Consider the following 18,863-nt stretch of genomic DNA (forward strand, 5'->3'; position numbering starts at 1 on the left):
TTTGTAGTACGTCGAATAATACCATCGCGCAAGACCGCCCTATTTTAAATATTGAGATTTTAGGTTATTGTGGTTCAGCGCTTATAGATACTGCCGCCCGGCGTAGTATCGCGGGTTCATCGCTATATGCACTATTGTTACGTTTAAATGTTAAATTTAAATCACAGACTATGTCAATTAGATTGGCCGATGGTAGTATTCGTACGAAAACTGTATTGTTAACATGTGTTAATGTGAATTGTATGTCTTTGTGTATTCCTGTTGAATTTGTTGTGTTTCCCGATGCGTCAAACAATGAAACGTTATTAGGGATAGATTTCATTAGTAAATCTAAGTTAGTTTTGAATTTTGATTCCATGACATGGTATACAGCTGATCGGCCTCAGTTCGTTCACCCCCTACTGACGGAGAGTTCTCGTGAGGTGGTGGATTGCGCCTCTCTCAACCTACTGAGGGAAGATGAGGGCGCGCTGTTGACTGAGGAGGAGCGTGGGGGTTTGCAGAATCTTTTATGTGAGTACTCAGATATTTTCGATATAGTCGGAGAGCCGACTCCATTTGCGGAACATCACATCGATACCGGCGACCATCCGCCTATTGCTTCGCCCCCGTATCGCGTTACGCCTGCCAAGAAGGAGGTCATGCGCGCCGAGTTAGACAAGATGTTGGCGGAGGACGTGATCGAGGAATGTGAATCCGCCTGGGCAGCACCATGTGTCTTGGTACCAAAACGTAATGGTACGTATAGGTTTTGTGTCGATTACCGAAAGTTGAACGCGGTCACTAAGACGGATGCATACCCCATGCCGCGTATTGACGAGCTCTTACAGTCGACCAAGAAAGGTTGTGTAATGAGTTCCCTGGATCTTCGCAGTGGTTACTGGCAGGTGAGTACCGCCGATCGTGACAAAACGGCGTTCGTCACGCCTTTCGGTATGTACCGCTTCAAACGTATGCCGTTTGGCCTTAAGAATTCGCCAGCGACGTTTCAGAGGCTTATAGATCGTTTCCGATCAGGGTCTACTCTTGGCGGTAAGACTATTTTAGGTTATTTGGATGATCTTTTGGTGATTTCGGAAGACCTGGAGTCCCACCTATCAGATCTGCGTGCTGTATTTGAGCGTCTCCGTGTGTTCAAGCTTCGAGCCAACCGAGAGAAGTGTGTGTTTGCCAGAGACCGACTCAAATACCTTGGGCACGTGATATCTCATGATGGTATATCACCAGACCAAGAGAAGGTAAGTGCTGTTATAGAAATGAAGGAACCGACAAACCTGCAACAACTTCGCACCTTTCTCCAAACCTGCTCATGGTTCCGCAAGTTTATCCCAGAGTTCGCCAAGGTGGCTGAACCACTTACTCGCTTAACAAAAAAGTCTCAGGCGTGGGTATGGAGTTTGGAGCAAGTTAAGTCTTTTGAAACTCTTAAGAAGCTCCTGACCACGGCCCCTATTCTTGTTCAAGCGGATTATACGAAACCATTCGTATTGCGGACTGACGCCAGTAATTATGCACTCGGCGCAGCCTTACTCCAGGGGGAGTCACCGAATCAGGAACATCCAATTGAATATGCCAGCCGTCTGCTCACTCCGGCCGAGCAGAATTATTCCACCACGGAGAGGGAGGCTCTCGCAGTGGTGTGGGCAGTAGAACGATTCCGAGGTTACATCGATGGTCACCAGGTTAACGTGATAACAGATCACCAACCTTTGAAATGGCTCTTCACTCTCAAGTCCCCAAGTGGCAGATTAGTGCGTTGGGCCTTGAAGTTGCAATCTTTCGACCTGCGTATCGACTATGCCCCAGATAAGGTTAATGTACTTGCCGATACGCTCAGCCGTCCCGTGACATCAGATGGTCCTGCATCTGAATCGGCTATCTGTCCTGTTGTTGTTGATGTACCGCGCTGGAATGCAACCTCCACCCGTGATGCGCAGTTAGCCGATCCGGAAGTTGCAAAAATCATCCAAGACCTTGAAGGTAAGGAGGAACTTAATATAAATCGCTGGTCTGAGAGAGGTTATCTCCTGAATCAAGGTGTTCTGTATCGGTATGTACCTGATACTGATTCCGAGGAGCCTCAACTCGTCGTACCGGAGAGCCTGCGGAAAGAAGTCATGATAGAATGTCATGACTCACCTACCGCCGCTCATGGTGGTATTGATAGAACAATACACCGTATCTCGCAACGTTTCTATTTTCCTGGGATGAGACGGTTTGTAACCGAGTACCTGAAGACCTGCACCGAGTGTCAACGCTACAAGCCATCAACACTCAAACCAGCCGGTTTGCTTCAAACTCCTGTCCCGTCTCAAAGGTTTGAAACTATCGCAACTGATCTTTTTGGTCCGTTGCCTAAAGGACCCCAAGGTGAGAGATGGATCCTCATAGTGGAGGACACCGCTAGTAAGTGGGTGGAAGTCTTTGCTCTCACCGAAGCCACAGCAGAGATGTGTGCTAAAACTCTGGTCAATGAGGTATTTATGAGATTTGGTCTTCCTAGACGGATGATTTCTGATAACGGAGTGCAATTTGTGGCAGATGTTATGCAGAAGGCGATGTTTATTCTAGGTGTCAAACAAAGTCTGGTGCCACTGTATCATCCCGAGGCGAATCCCGTTGAGCGGAAAAATAGGGATCTAAAGGCTCAGCTCGCCATCTTAGTGGAAGGTCGTCATCAAACTTGGCCAGAGGTACTACCGTTTGTACGGTTTGCTTTCAATAGTTCAGTTACTAAGTCTACAGATCATACTCCAGCTTACCTGACTTTCGGTCGTGAGCTACGGTCACCCATTACGGCTCAGGCAGACCTAAGAGCAGTGGTGGAATCCGAGAACTTTGTTCCCCAAATTACGCCTTACCTGCTCAAGCTCGCAGATAGCGTCTCGGCAGCCAAGGAGACTATAGAGCGGCAACAAGATGTCCGTAAGACATATGCCGATAAGGGTCGGATGTCTATCCATGAATACCTGGAAGGAGACTTAGTCCTAATGCGGACCCACACGCTTAGTAACGCCGCAAAGGGAGTCACTTCGAAGTTTAATCCAAAGCGAGATGGACCGTACGTCGTCTCTAAAAAGGTGAGTCCCACTACCTACCTCCTAGCTCATGATAAGACAGGAGAAATCGTCGGTAAGTATCATGTGTCAGATTTGCGTCCTTACCATGCTAGGGAGGGTGAATGTCCTGAGCCGATTATTCCTAAACGTAATAGAGGTCGTCCACGGAAGGTGACTTAACTGCAGCGCGCTTGTCCTTTTTATTTGACCTCTCGGGAGACCCTTCCCTGGTCAAAAGGGGGAGTGTGTAACGCGCTGTACTTGACGTTCAATCGTAACCCGGGGTGGGCCCCTTCTCCGTCCCCCCCGCCTCGGCACCGCGCACCCCGCTCGCCCTAGCAGCGGCGCGGGCCGCAACAGTCGGCCATGATTCGTGCTAACGGTTACCTATGCGTCGCGCAGCAGCGCGTACGCCGTTAATTGTATTTTGATAATGTGTAAATGTAAGAAAATGTTATAATTTTATGTGTTAATGTATCTTAATAACATGTGTGTTAAAGTAAATAAAGTACTTTCAACCTTCAATGTTATAACGTATAATAAAATACATACACTAAAATATTGTGTGTTAGCCACATCACTCCCCTCCAGAGACCGGGTTAAGGGCGATAAAAATCTGGGAAGTGAACTCTCCTCCCAGAGCGAGTGGTATATGCCACGGGAGCACTGGGAAGAGGTAGGGGAGGACTGGGAGGTGGAAGAGCGGGAGCGGGAGAAGGAAGGATTTCAGTAGGAGACGATAGTAAGTAGGCTGGCTTAAGGCGGTCTATGCTTACCGTCGTTGACTTCCCTTTTAATTTAATTTTGAAGAATTTGTGATCTCTTGAAATGACCTCGTATGGTCCTGAATATGCGGGTTGTAAGGAGCCACGCAGCGCGTCTTCCCTAAGGAATACGTGACCACATGTGGCTAAATCTTTGTAGATAAATATTTTTTTCTTGCCATGATGCTGAGTTGGTACAGGACGAATATTCCGGGCAAAATTCGTCAACCGAGCTGATAAATCGGTGATATCGGTAGTATAAGACGAAGTGGTGTGACCAAAAAAATCACCTGGTAGGCGAAGTGGTTCACCGAAAACCAGCTCAGCTGAGGAAGAGTGTAGATCCTCTTTTACAGCACTTCTTATACCGAGAAGCACGAGGGGTAGTGTTTCCACCCAGTTTGCGTCAGCGTGACAGGTAATTGCAGCTTTCAATTGTCTGTGGAAGCGCTCCACCAAGCCGTTGCACTGCGGGTGATATGCCGTTGTCTTACGGTGATCGAAGCCGATAGACTTAGCGAGCTGCTGGAATAGGGCCGATTGAAATTGTGCACCGCGGTCAGTAACGACGTCGGTTGGACAACCATAACGGGCTACCCAGCAGGACACAAAAGCTTTTGCGACAGTTTCTGCGGTGATGTCGGTAAGTGGTACAGCTTCCGGCCATCGCGTGAAGCGATCGACGGCTGTTAGGCAATACCGATAATCACCGCAAGGTGGTAAAGGGCCGATTAGGTCTATATGGACATGTTTGAATCGCGCTGAAGGTATAAAGCGAGCGTACCAATAGGTGACGCGACATGCCTGTTTACTTTCGAGCGCTGACAGGTCAAACATGCCTTAGACCATTCGCGGCAGTCCTTCCGCATTAAAGGCCAGACAAACCTCTGTGCAACAAGCTTGGCTGAAGAATTTGCGCCTGGGTGGCTTAATGAGTGCAGACAATTGAAAACCTGCTGACGCAGTTGTGTAGGGACGAAAGGTCTGGGAGTCGGTGTACTGACGTCGCAGTACAGTGGAGTACGACTTCCAGGTAAGTTCATCTTTTTAAGGCGAAGAGATGATTCACCTGTGAGATGCGCAGTGAGCTCAGGATTTGAAGCTTGCAACCTTGCCATCTCTTCTAGATAAACCGGCCTCTGCAGTTCACATACGCGCGATAAAGTATCAGCGACGACATTATTTGCACCTGATATGTGCTGTATGTCGGTTGTGAACTGCGAGATGTAGTCGAGGTGTCTATACTGACGCGGCGTGCAGTTACTTTTCCTCTCGTGGAAAGCGTAACATAACGGCTTGTGGTCAGTATAGATCGTGAAGTGATTAGCCTCCAGCATGTGTCGGAAGTACCGTATACTCTCGTAGATGGCAAGGAGCTCTCGATCGTATGGTGAGTATTTTACCTGTGACGGGCTCAGCTTGCGCGAGAAGAATGCGAGCGGCTGCCAATCATCATCCTTAAGCTGTTGTAGGACTCCACCTATCGCTGTATCTGAAGCGTCAGTGACGAGTCCTAATTTAGCTTCACAGGCAGGATGAGCAAGCAGGGCTGCTTCGCAAAGGCTTTTCTTACAGTCCTGGAATGACTGCAGCGAATTTCCTTCTATGACCACGGGATGAGAACCTTTAACAGAACCTACAAGCAAGGCGTTTAATGGTGCTTGAATTTGGGCAGCATTGGGCAAGAAACGTCGATAGAAATTGACCATGCCCAAGAATCTTCGAAGCTCTCGAACAGTTCTTGGGACAGGAAAATCGGCGATGGCTTGCACCTTGCTGTCCAAAGGTTTGGTTCCCTTTTCAGAGATTTCGTAGCCTAGAAATGTTACCTTAGGAGCGCCGAAGACACACTTGGCTGTGTTTATAAGAACACCATAATCTCTCATACGGGTAAAGAGTTTGCGCAGGTGGTCTTCGTGCTCTTGTGCTGATCTGCTGAATATCAGGAAGTCGTCGAGATACGGATAACAGAAATCTAGGCCTCGCGTCAATTCATCGACAAATCTCTGAAAAGTTTGACCTGCGTTGCGAAGTCCGAAGGTCATAAAAGGAAATTCATACAAACCGAAGGGTGTGGTGATTGCCGTCTTCGGGATATCGCTTTCAGAAACAGGAATCTGATTGTACGCCTTAACTAAATCGATTACAGAAAATATAGTACAACCAGACAGACAGTGTGAAAAGTCCTGTATGTGTCTGATCGGATACTTATCTGGTATTGTTCTGGCGTTGAGCAGTCTATAATCACCGCATGGACGCCATCCATTGTCCTTTTTCGAAGCAAGGTGAAGCGGAGACGACCACGGGCTGTCAGATGGACGGGCTGTTCCGTTAGCTATCATAGCCTCAAATTCCATCTTTGCAATTTTAAGTTTGTCAGGAGCCAAACGTCTAGGGGAACAGGAAACGGGAGGGCCAGGGGTTGTGCGAATGTGGTGTGTAGTGTTGTGTTTGACAATACCTGGAGTACCAGCGGGGCGTGTTAATTCTGGGTATTGCGCTAAAATTTTATGATAATTACTATCACCACCAGTTACAACCTTAACACTAGAAATGTTACAATTAATCATATTACAATTTATTGCTGAGCTGCTGACATTGGTTAAGCCATCGATCAATTGTTTTTTACTTACGTCAACAATAATTCCGTAGTGTGAAAGAAAATCTACACCAATAATAGCTTTAGTGACGTCAGCTACAACAAAACGCCATGGAAAAACGCGACGTAAGCCTAAGTTGAGATTTAACTGAATGTAACCGTAAGTATCGATGACGGAACCATTGGCAGCACACAGTTGGTAATTAGTTTTACATCGTTTTTCAGACACAGCAGTTATAGGGAAAACACAAATATCACTACCGGTATCTATTAGATATTCAACATTTAGAGTGGGGTCCGTAATGAAAAGACGACCAGGGGAAATGGGACAGGCGTTAGTCGCCATCACTGACTGTCGTACGCGTTTCGTGTCGTGCGATGCCTTGAAGTCGCATGGCTTAATGCATCTGTTAGCCTTTGTGCCATGTTTGTTATGATACCAGCAGATAGGATAACGCCGGTAATTAGAGTGGGACCGTCGAGAAGAAGACCGTTGACGACGATGGGGAGAGGGATCTCTGCGCACACGGGGACCGGGTCGGGAACTGCTTACTTGGGTGGATAGCGCGCTCGCCTGGCGCGTCAGCTCCACCACCTGGCGTGCTAAGTCGTCCATTGCTGAAGATGATGAAGAAGTCGCCGCATCATGAGTAGTGGGAGCCGCGATTTCATACACGCGGTCAGCCAGCTCGGCCAGAGCGTCCAGGGGTAGCGTAGGCTGTGACGCCACGATCGGCTGCAATCCGGCAGGTAACCGGCTGGTCCAGATTGTTTTCAAAAAATCTTCTGAGATTTCGGGACCAGCCAGGTGCTGCAAATGCCGTAGAAATTGGGACGGCTTGCGTAGTCCCAGCTGCTCGTGCATCAACAGCTGCTTCACTTTATTTTCTCTGGATACGGACAATCTTTTTATTAACTCTGATTTCAATTTGTTATAATCAGCAGGGCCGGTAAGGATGTCTCCGACCTCGGCCGCATACTGCCGGTCCAATGTGGCCGATATGTGATAAAATTTTGTAGTGTTGTCAGTTATGTTCATTATAGTGAATTGTCCTTCAACTTGTGCAAACCATATTGCAGGTTTTTCAGGCCAGAAAGGTGGGATCCGTAAATTAACGGACGGTTGCTGGGCGGGGGACACGTGCGACGGTCGTTCCGCCATTTTGGCGCACCTTCGCGCTTGAGTATTTACTCTATCAGCGTTGTCGGAATCGCTTGCACTAGACATAGTTCATATATATATATATAGTGTTCAGAGGGGTCACCAATTTGTGGAGTGCGTGATAATGAAGGTTAATTACACTAGGTACAGTACCTTTGGGTGATGCACAAATAACCACACACTCACAGTTTTAACGTTTATTACTCCACATAGAAGGAGAGAGACAATTATCAGATACAAGCAACACTTTGGACATGAAAATACAAGAACAAAAAAGACACTGACTAGATGCGCATTCGGTAACTAAGATCGAACTGTTAATATTACAATTGTGAAGAAACTTGAATGCAAAGTATTACGATCTACCCGCTGGATCCGTGATAATTTAGTCGCGGCACGCATACTACGCAAATACCGCGACTATGTCATGAAATAATAAATATTATAATTATTTTGTATAAGAGTAATGTATGTCTGTATTTCTTGTGTTTTTGTGTAATGAATGTTTGTGTTATACTTAAATACGAATATAAATATGAAATAAAATATTTAAATACTTGTTGTGTGTAATAAATACGTATAATAAAATACATACACTAAAATATTGTGTGTTAGCCACACATTCATATCATCAGAAATCATTTCGAACATGCCACCAAAATATATTATTATAATCAGCAGATAGTTCAATATACGAAATAATGCACCAATAATGCACCCATAATTATTTGTTTCACCTGTGAACAATAAAGTTTTATTAATTATTATAATAGGCTCAGTATTTATCTATTCAGTATTCTAACTTGTACATGTCGGTGCGGAAAATAAGTAGAACAGTGATATTTATTTCATTAAAATAAAATAAATAAATAAAAACAATTTCAGAACCTTTGACGAGTCTTCTCCAACTATAAATTAAACTTACTCCGAAAAAAAGTACTTTTTCTATACTCGTTTTCTTCTTAATTTTTTTTTAAACTTTGTACATTTTATTTTCATTCATGATGTCTTTCTTTAATTGTGTGCTGAGAATACACAAGTGTGTGCTATGTAGATATTTCGCACAATTAAAATTGTCAAAGATTTTCTACCGAATCAAACTTTGTACGTAACTCATACCTGCATACAGTGACACTATTAGTTGATATTGTACACCTAAAATATGCATTGAACAAAATACTGATTGCAAGTAAGTATAAGAAAAAATAAAATTCTATCAATTTTTTTTTTCAAAGTAAAAATTAGCATACGCGTTTTCAGTTCACTTTTATAGATAAACAAACTGAATCACCATAACTTTCAATGGTTTCCCCACGTCCTCAAAGCGTTGCTGAATCCTTTCATACGACTTGATAGCAGCCTCTACATTGAAATTCGTTGGACTTTGCAACTCTCTAAGTTGTTGATATAAATTTGAACACGATAAAAATAAAGGGGATAAACGGTCACAGTCACATATGAACCTTAGTGAAACTCCAATAAAATACAAATATCTAGATCATCAGATCCAGAGATCAAAAAGGAAATAAATATCCTATATGTAATAATATTATTATATTATAATAGGTAACACCAAGATAACAGTAAACATATTTCAGTATTATCGAATAACTTTAATACCTAGGTATATGTCCTGCTATCAACTTTTGAATCGAACACAAAGTAATTTAAGACATAATATTTGTCTTCTGTGTAAAATGAAATTAAAAAATACGTTATCTGAATAAATGAGACAGATCAAGTAAAAGTAAAAATTATATTAATTTCTCCAATATGTAAGCAGATAGTTAAGAATGCATACAATAATAGGTATATTAAAAACTCGATGAAAAGAAACCTCTTAAAGAATGATAAAACCTCTTATCTATACATATAATAAATCTGTAGAAGGGTCAATTCTGTACATTGAAAATATTGAAAAAATAAATAGCAGGGAGTGTTACTGGATCGATACCAAACCCAAATATGTGATTAAAAAAATTTTTGTCTGTCTGTCTGTCTGTCTGTCTGTCTGTCTGTCTTTCTGTCTGTCTGTCTGTCTGTCTGTATGTGAAGGCATCACGTGAAAACTAGCGGTTCAATTTCGATGAAACTTGGTATAATTATACCTTATTATCCTGGGCGTAAAATAGGATACTTTTTATCCTGGAAAAATACGTAGAAAAAAAATAATCTTAATTTTTCAGTTTTATCCATAGACGTTGTTCCGTAGAACCGCGAACACACGTTGCGTATTAAGTATTATAGGCCTAGCCGTATTTGGGAATTGGGTCCAATAGATATTTATAAGATGTTATTGTCAGAGGTACTCAAAATGGATAAATAAACCATCCACGCGAAGACCGACATCCGCGCGGACGGAGTCGCGGGCGGAAGCTAGTATAAATTAATATTGATTGTTTACGTTACACACGTTTTTTTTCTACCATTTTGAGAAGCGGTCGTTCTTTTAAGGTTCCTTAAATGCATTAGTTTTATTAGAGTCGAGAAATTTTGAAAAGCTATTATGATTGTCATATTCCTAAATTATGATTATCTTCAAATATTAAGGCAATATAAGGTACCTAATATGCATTATTCTTAATTATTATAATATTATTTTAATTCAAATAAACGTTAATTGCAGAAGTTATTTAAAATACTTTACTTTGGAATATTTTAATAAACTTGAGCTTACTGATCAAATACCGGAGTGAAATTTGACTGCTTCTCTTTTATCGTATTTCTTTGAAATGAAAAAATAAAACAATAATACCGATGCCTCCTAAGTATACTGAGTCAACTAACAAATTTAGGTATTTTCATATTTTTATATAAACGTACATGATAAATCGTGATCTTAACGTTCGTGTTAAAAAAAATTAAAAAAGTACAATAATTACCGAGATAATTTCACGTATACTAAATCAATTTCAACATCGGTTAAAATCGTACATTGTAAACTGATCTAAATAACATTGTACCAGTGTACGCGGGGCGTGAGGGGGGACACAATAAACTTGTATCAATATACAAGTTTATATCGGCTCAGTAGACTATGAATGGCGGCAAGTAAGCACGCAATTTTAGGTAATAATTGTTCTTTAACATGTTAAATTAATATTATTAACAGAATGCAGTCAAACAGGGCGCGAAAATTTTAAAAATTTACACAAGAATCGATGATATTATGATGATTGATGACATGAATTAATGATATTATGGTTATTGTTTTTTATGGCATCAACAGGCAGCAAAGAGAGGCGCTAATGAAATTTCCAGCTGTGTTTTCAAGTTTATAGAAGACACGGTGGGTAATGGTGTCAAGTCAGACAACTGTGGAGGCCAAAATAGAAACAGAATTGTATCCTTAATGTGTTATAATATGTTAGCTATTTCGAAGTTTGTTATAGATATTAGTCATAGTACATTTCTATTAGTGGGTCCAAATGAAGGCGACAGTATGCACGCTATAATTGAAAGACAGACGAAATCCATACAAAGTTATTAAAGTGTCTCAGGATTTAGTTAAAGACTTTAAATCAAAGCTATAACTTATAAATAACTGGAAAACTATCAATGATGGATCAAAAATGCCTTGGAATAAAGCAACAGAAGAACTAGTTTAAGGCTGGTGGATTATCCATATAGACCATTTTGTAAAACGAGATACCAAGATGATGCTTACAAGTGGATAGATTGTGCAAAGATATCAAAAGCTACACGAAATAGAAGAGAGTTAATTATTGACGTAGATAATATTTCTTTAGCTTATCAGATACCCATTCCTATTCACCAAAATAAGCACAAAGATTTGATGGATCTTTGTAAAACACTGGTAATTCCTAAAGAGTATCATTTATTTTATAATAATTTGATTTCAACGAACTCTAATGCTCTAATGGATCTAACGACTGATTTTTAATTTGTTAAACCTTATAACTATCTTTTGAACATTAGAAATGCCTGGATTATTACGTTATTAATTTCTATAATTTTCATTTTTGTTAAACGTAAGTTACCAATTGATATTTTTTTAATAGCGATTTTTTCACGTTGTAGCATTTAGTAAAAACTAAAAATATTATGTTGAAAAGATATTCCTACTTAATTATAGCGAAAAATACATTGTGATTCTTCAAAATGAGTTGTTATTGGTTTCTTATTCACGTTCTTCTTCCTAGCTTTTATTAATCCCACACATCGAAAGGTATGTAAAAAAAATCCTAAAAATAAACCTCAGTAAATTACATTGGTCCAGTATACGTTGAGGTTTCAAATGTTAACATTGCTGATTAATTTCCTAGTATAATGAGTCAAGTGACATAATTTCAGCATTTTATAATTTATTGAGATATAAAAACCCGAAAACAAACAAAAGTAAAATTAAATTAATAAAATGACAATCATTATTTCATGTGATTTTGGTGTAAACGATAGATTTTGATGAACAACGTACATAAATATAACTGGTAGTTAAACCATTTCACTGTTGAGTCCCGCCGGCGTATACCCAGCCATCTACAAAAAAAGCCATTTAAAAACAAAAATCAGCAAATTCATTTTATACGAAAGGAAGAGCTTATATTTTTTATTAAAAAAACATTTACTTTGTTTCGAAGTAATTAGATTTCATTAAAATATAAATGATTTGCCTTCAAATCACTCTCCTGTAAAATTACTAAAATGTCAGTTGACTCATTATACTTAGGAGGCATCGATACATAATTTATTTTATACGAAAACTTGCCATACTATCAATCACATCGAATTAAAAGTATTTTTGTAGATTATCCTTAGCAAATTTTGTGGTTATTTATTCTTCATAATTTGCGAAAATTGTAACATGCATATAAAGTAGTTAATGCTCAGAGAAAGGAATCCCAAGGGAAAGGCCATATTCATCGGGATAATGTTCCATACACTGAAATGTGTCGGATTTGCTTCATAATATTGTAACAGCGTCTTCATATCAGCTTTATATCTTTCATCTGCAAATCAATACGACTATAAGTGTTTTAACAAATGAAAGTACTTTTAGGGTTCCATAAAAGGAAATAACGGAGCCCTTATTAAAATAATACGTTTAATGGAACCCTCGGTGCGCAAGTCCGACTCGCACTTTGTCTGTTTTTATTTTTTCGAATTAAGTCTTTATTTTGCAAAAGTTTTCTCAAACCACGGATGATTTGCTTCATAAGGGGTGTAGTTTTAAATGTATAACATATTATAAAAAAGAAACTGATTTATACGGAACCCTTGCTGCACTCAGTGAGACTCGCAAATGGCCGGTTTATTTCAAGAGGAATTTTATACATACGAAAGATATTATTTTATATTTATAGCTTACACGCATCCGATGTAATTTTATTCGCCAAACATAATCGTAGGCGATTCATATCCTCTGAAATCATTTCGAATATGCCTCCACAGTAAAATATAATTAATGTGTAGTTTATCATACGAAATACTGAGCCGGAAATAATCGCCATACTTATTTCTTTACCTGTGAATAATTTTAAATTTTGTAAATTTTACTATAATATTATATAGAGGAGGTGTACAATAAGAAACAAGTTACCAGGGGCCGTATTATGACCTCTTATTCCCAGTCAGTTACACCGTTAATTGAACTGACTTAACTTGAGGACATAATATTACCCCGGACATTTTAAAATTTTCGTTGTACTTAACGACTAAGATTCTACTAAAAATATCGGTCAAAGTAAAGCATTATTCCTTGAGAAATATCAATTCTGTAGGTTACATGATTTTCATGATAAAGGTACAATTCTGAGACGGGCCGCAGACCGCAAACTGCAAGCGACAACACTAATTGTTTCTATGAACATCTATGAATCGCTGCGCGTTGCGTCTGCAGGTAGCAGTGTCACCGCGCTTAGAATCAATTTCATAGATGTTCATAGAAACAAGTGTTGTCGCTTGCAGTTTGCTGTTGCAGTTTGCGGTCTGCGGCCCGTCTCGAAATTGTACCTTTATGGTGTTAAAATGTATGATTTTTTTTTTACTATACAGCTAAAAATAACTAACGATCGAACTTTGCACGTTACACATACCTTGATATAAATAACTCAATATAATACGATATTGTAGACATAAAATATTGATTAAACAAAATACAGACATAGCGAGCATCTGCAAAAAAAATACACCCACTTAAATTATTCTTAAATTTTGTGAAATTACTAAGAATGACAATTTTTATGTAATGAAAAAAATTACAAATAAATAATCACTTTTTACAAAATCGCTATTACCATAAGTTTCAACGGTTTCCCCACATCTTCAAAGCGTTGCTGAATATTCTCATATGACTCGATAGCTGCCTTTACGTTGAAACTTTCTGGATTTTGTAATTCCCTTTTCACTTTATGGGTATAAATTCGAACTCGGCAAAAATAAAGAGCTATTACAAGCAAAGGTGATAAAAGGCCACAGTCACCAATCATTCTGAGCGTAGCTCGACTCAAATGGCCCATATAATCAAAATCGGTTATTACGAAGGAAATAATAATATACGAACTATAATACATACAAATCTTGAAAAGCAAAATAAAAAGAAAATAACGTAGTATTTTCGAATAAGTTTTCCTATGTTTCATGCTATCGACTTTTGGATCGAAAACATAATAGTTTAAAACGTATTTGTCCTCAGTGTAAAATGAAATTAAATAATACGTTAAATATTCGGAAAATCGAGTAATAACGTTAACGAAAGGATTACCTTCGAGTTGAAAATATACATTAAAGGATACATAAACAAATAAGTATACAGTAAAAAGGTACTTGATGAAGCGAAATCTTTTAAAAATTGGCAAAGCGCAATAATAACCACAGAATAATCTTAAATACATTAATAAATGTATTTTACAAACAAACTTTTCTTTCATTTTGCTAGACGAGCGTTCTAGTAGTCGTAATTCAGTTTACTATTGGGGTTATTCGATTAATCTATATGAGGTATGGTTTATTTATATATATTTCATTTTCTACACAATGTTTTCATTATTTTGAGTGTTTCATATTTCAAATTGTGTGACGATAACAAAAACTGGATAGTTATCAGGAATATATAATTTGTATTGTACGTACTATAGGTATACATGAAAAATTTACTGCTGATTGTATATGTAAGTTAGATTAGAGAATAAGGTCTTAGTAAGATTATATGAATCTTTTCGTTTTTATAGAATAAACAAGTAGATAACTGCGTTAAAAACAACCGACTTCAAACTTGCACTTGCAACATTTACAAATACAGACAAAAATGCTCATAAAATAAAAACTACTGGGCCTATCCGAATAAAATTTTTATGGGACCAATTCGACACCATCCCGCATCGAACAAAAAAAGAATCACGAAAATCGGTTAGAAACCTCGGAGTAATCGGTGTACATACATAAAAAAAAACATACCGGCCGAATTGATAACCTCCTGAAGTCGGTTAAAAATTAGCTGGTGCGTTGTGCGCTCCTTTAGGCCTTAGGGTCGTAGATGTAATAGTTTAAGCTGTATTTGTTTTCAATATACATTCAAATGCAAATATATGCGATGTATTCAGTATATCGCCATGCGATGCTGATCGAAGGAATATAATTCTTTTGGAAATAGGTATACCTATCAAGTATAAATAGAGGCGGAAGTATAGAAAAAAAACAGGTACTTGATGAAAAAATAACCTTTTAAAAATCGGCAGAGCACAATAATAACCACAAAGAATCCCTATATGTATACAGTACTGAATGTATTTTACAAACGAATTTCTCTTTCATTTTGTTAGGCGACCGTTCAAATAATGATATTTGAATACATTCTTTCTGTATTCAGGTCGATTCAATTAAAAATACATATTGTGATAAACGGTCTATGTATAAATAATATATTTTCTAAACAATGCTTATCATGAAATGTGTTTCATTACGATGAGCGTTTCATACTTCAAATTGTAGTGACTCGTGTAGGTTGAACGTAATAATTAAAAAGAAAACCTTAGGCTGTTTGCAGAGCTTGACCGACCATCAGTGCGTACCGTCGGTCCTGACGATACGCATCAACAATTGTATGACTATGACACTAATGCGCATGACAATACGCGTGCGTATGGTCGGTCTAGCTATGAACGGTTTTATGAATTGCCATACATATGACAAGCGCGACTGACGTACGCATTGATGGTCGGTCAATCTCTGCAACCAGCCTTATAACATTTTTATACAGTAGTATTTTATCAATTAGGTGTTGTGTTAAATGTTGTTTGTTTATTAGTAAGCGATCGCCTCTGCCCATGATTAGTTGCGAAGGTAGGGCCTCTATGATGCGTTGTCCTCTTTTCAGGGATATGAAAAGGATTAAATGCGGAAACAGGGGAGTAGACTGCGATAGGTGAAGATAAGGAAACAAGCTTCTTACTCCTTCATTCTTTACAGGAAACAGTAGCATTCGTACGGTACTATTTCTAAACGATCTTTGTGGGCTTGTGATACCTTTCCCGGTATGATATGGCCCAATCCGTGTCAAAGCGTGTTCGACTTCCACATTCCAACATAAGGCGGATTTATAAATAAATAAATTTATATAATTTCAGGACAATTTACACACACAGCACGCATACTAAGCTTTCGCTTGTGTTATGGAAACCAGATGGATGATAAACATACATATATATAATTTTAAATAAATGCTTATATAGATAAATGATTAACACCCAGACACGGAGCAAACATCTTCGTTCATCACACAAATATTTGCCCCGGGTGGGAATCGAACCCACGACCTTTGGCCTAGAAGGCAGGGTCACTACCCACCAAGCCAACCGGTCAGTCATAAGAGAAGGTCAGTAAGGGGTGCCTCGTCCACATCCTGTTACCCGCCCCAGAAGGGAGGGTAACAGGATGTGGACGATTGTCACTCATCGAGTGATACCTACATGCGTTTTCTTTTAAATACATTGTTTATATTAATGAAATAAAATAAAATTATTATCCGTCTAATTAAGAGAGGCAGATTAAGTTATAAAGCATTCACTTCATTTGGAATTCTACAGAAATGAACACAAGAAAAATACTACTGACGGTAACGAAACTTCTCGAGCTTAATAGCTAGCTAATTCTCAAGCTAAATAAATTTCTGTATCAACGTAGTAGTTTTAACGGCTACCTTCATTGTACTTGTACTTTTATGATCTTTGTCATCATAAACAATGTCTTAGTTCTGACAGGATAATAAATTTTAAGTCCAGCAAAAGCAGTCAAATTTATTTGTAAATTAAAGTGCTTGAAAGTGTGTAAATTGTAATAGACAAACTAAATAGTTAGCGATTAAGGAAACGAAGCCGAGCGGCAGACGTGCGTTCAGTGGGATGGCTCGCCACAGACTGAACGTGATTGGTTGATTCTGTAGCAGATGCAATAGCTTATTTAACTCGTCAATTCTTCTAGAATCTGAAAATTAAGAAATAGTATTATGATGATGGTATAATCTATATAATATATAAAACTCAAAGGTGACTGATATAGTGATTAGTGATCTATCAACGTACAGCCCAAACCACTGGACAGATCGGGCTGAAATTTGGCACGCAGGTAGATGTTAGGACGGAGGCGTCCCCGGCGAAGGATTATGATCGATTCTAACCCCAAGGGGATAAAATAGGGGATGAAAGTTTGTATCATGTTTATTTATCTTTTCCACGCAAGCGAAGTTGCGGGCAACAGCTAGTTAAGTAATATAACTGATTTTCGTAGAGAATACGAAGACCTGTGACCATCTGTTCTGTTTTAATATACTACTAGTTATAAGTTTTATTTTTATAAATAAAAGTAAATTACCTACCCGAATATGTATGTCCTAGCAAATTGAGAGGCTAATAAGCTTTTCAGACGAGTTCATTGAAAACAAAATAATAAAAATGTTGTTCCGGTTTATCCGTATGTTTTTTACTAGAAGTAAGCATAAATACTGAACCGAATTGGAGATCTAAATATATTAATTAAGAATAAAATAGGTAACATGCTTCTGGTCTTCTAAGAACGCGAAAAACTCACATTAAATGTGTCTTTCTTAACTTAAGCAGAAAAATTGTTTTTAAATTACCAGTGCTAGTAATGATTCTGTCCGCCAAATTTATTTTAATATCATCAATAACATCGGCAGCCATTTCTAGAATAATAACAGGATACGAAACCGCCCAGTACGAATATATGGTTCGCATCGATGCAACAAATATAGATAAAAACCTTACATCTGAAACCTAATTGAGTATATTTTTATAACATGTAAAAAATATGAAAACATTTAATTACAATGCAATGGGTATTAAATGATGAAGGTTTCCAATTTGGAGCATAATTTTCTTGCTTTATGATAATAAAATTACAGCGAAAGTTTGTATGTTTGTTTGTTTCTCCTTCACGCAAAAACTGCTTCACCGATTTTAATGAAATTTGGCACACACATTGAGGATAACTTGGATTAACATATAGGTTATTAGTACATAATATCATCACGCTAAGACCAATAGGAACGGAGCAATGCGGGAAAAACCGCAGGTCACAGCTAGTATTTATATATGAAAATTTCCCATACCACTATTTGATACACGACCGAGTATTGCAAGTACAGTGAATCTACAAAAACTGAAGCAAGATGAATGGCAATCTGAAAATAAAAATAATATTATTTTGCTTTTGTACTTTATAAAATAACATTCGATAAAGTTTTATAAATGCACTTACCATTATTTTCAGCGCTGGAAGAGTCTTCGCTAGATTTTCTTGCAATTTAAAATAAATACGTATGTACCTATCTCCTTCAAAGTGAGGCTGTTCACATAACCCTCTATGTACGAGGTTGTGATAAATCTTGACTCGAACATAAAACGTAGTGAATATTATAAAAACAGGTAATCTGCCTAATTCAATAGAAAAACGCAAAATTGCCAACATACTGAAATAAACGAAGTCTTTACATTCCCAAAAAAACATGTAGTTCGGGACACATAAAAGTAAATTGTGAACGACGATAAGCGCTAATACAAATTTGATGAATAATTTAGATTTTCTAAAAATCCGGTTTTGGTATGAACCAATATCAATCTCTCTGTCTTGCTGTAGGTAATCTATAATATATTTATTCTTTGTCCACAGTGAGATTGCCACAAAACTTAGATACTCAAGAGGCCTGAAGTATGTTCTCTTTTCTCCATAGAAATGTGAAGTACACGGGCTAGTCAAAACAGTTGTGATTTGGAAAAAAGCCGATAAAAAACAAAGAGTTTTCA

The sequence above is a fragment of the Colias croceus genome, chromosome 5 (assembly GCF_905220415.1).
Source record: "Colias croceus chromosome 5, ilColCroc2.1".
NCBI lineage: Eukaryota > Metazoa > Arthropoda > Insecta > Lepidoptera > Pieridae > Colias > Colias croceus.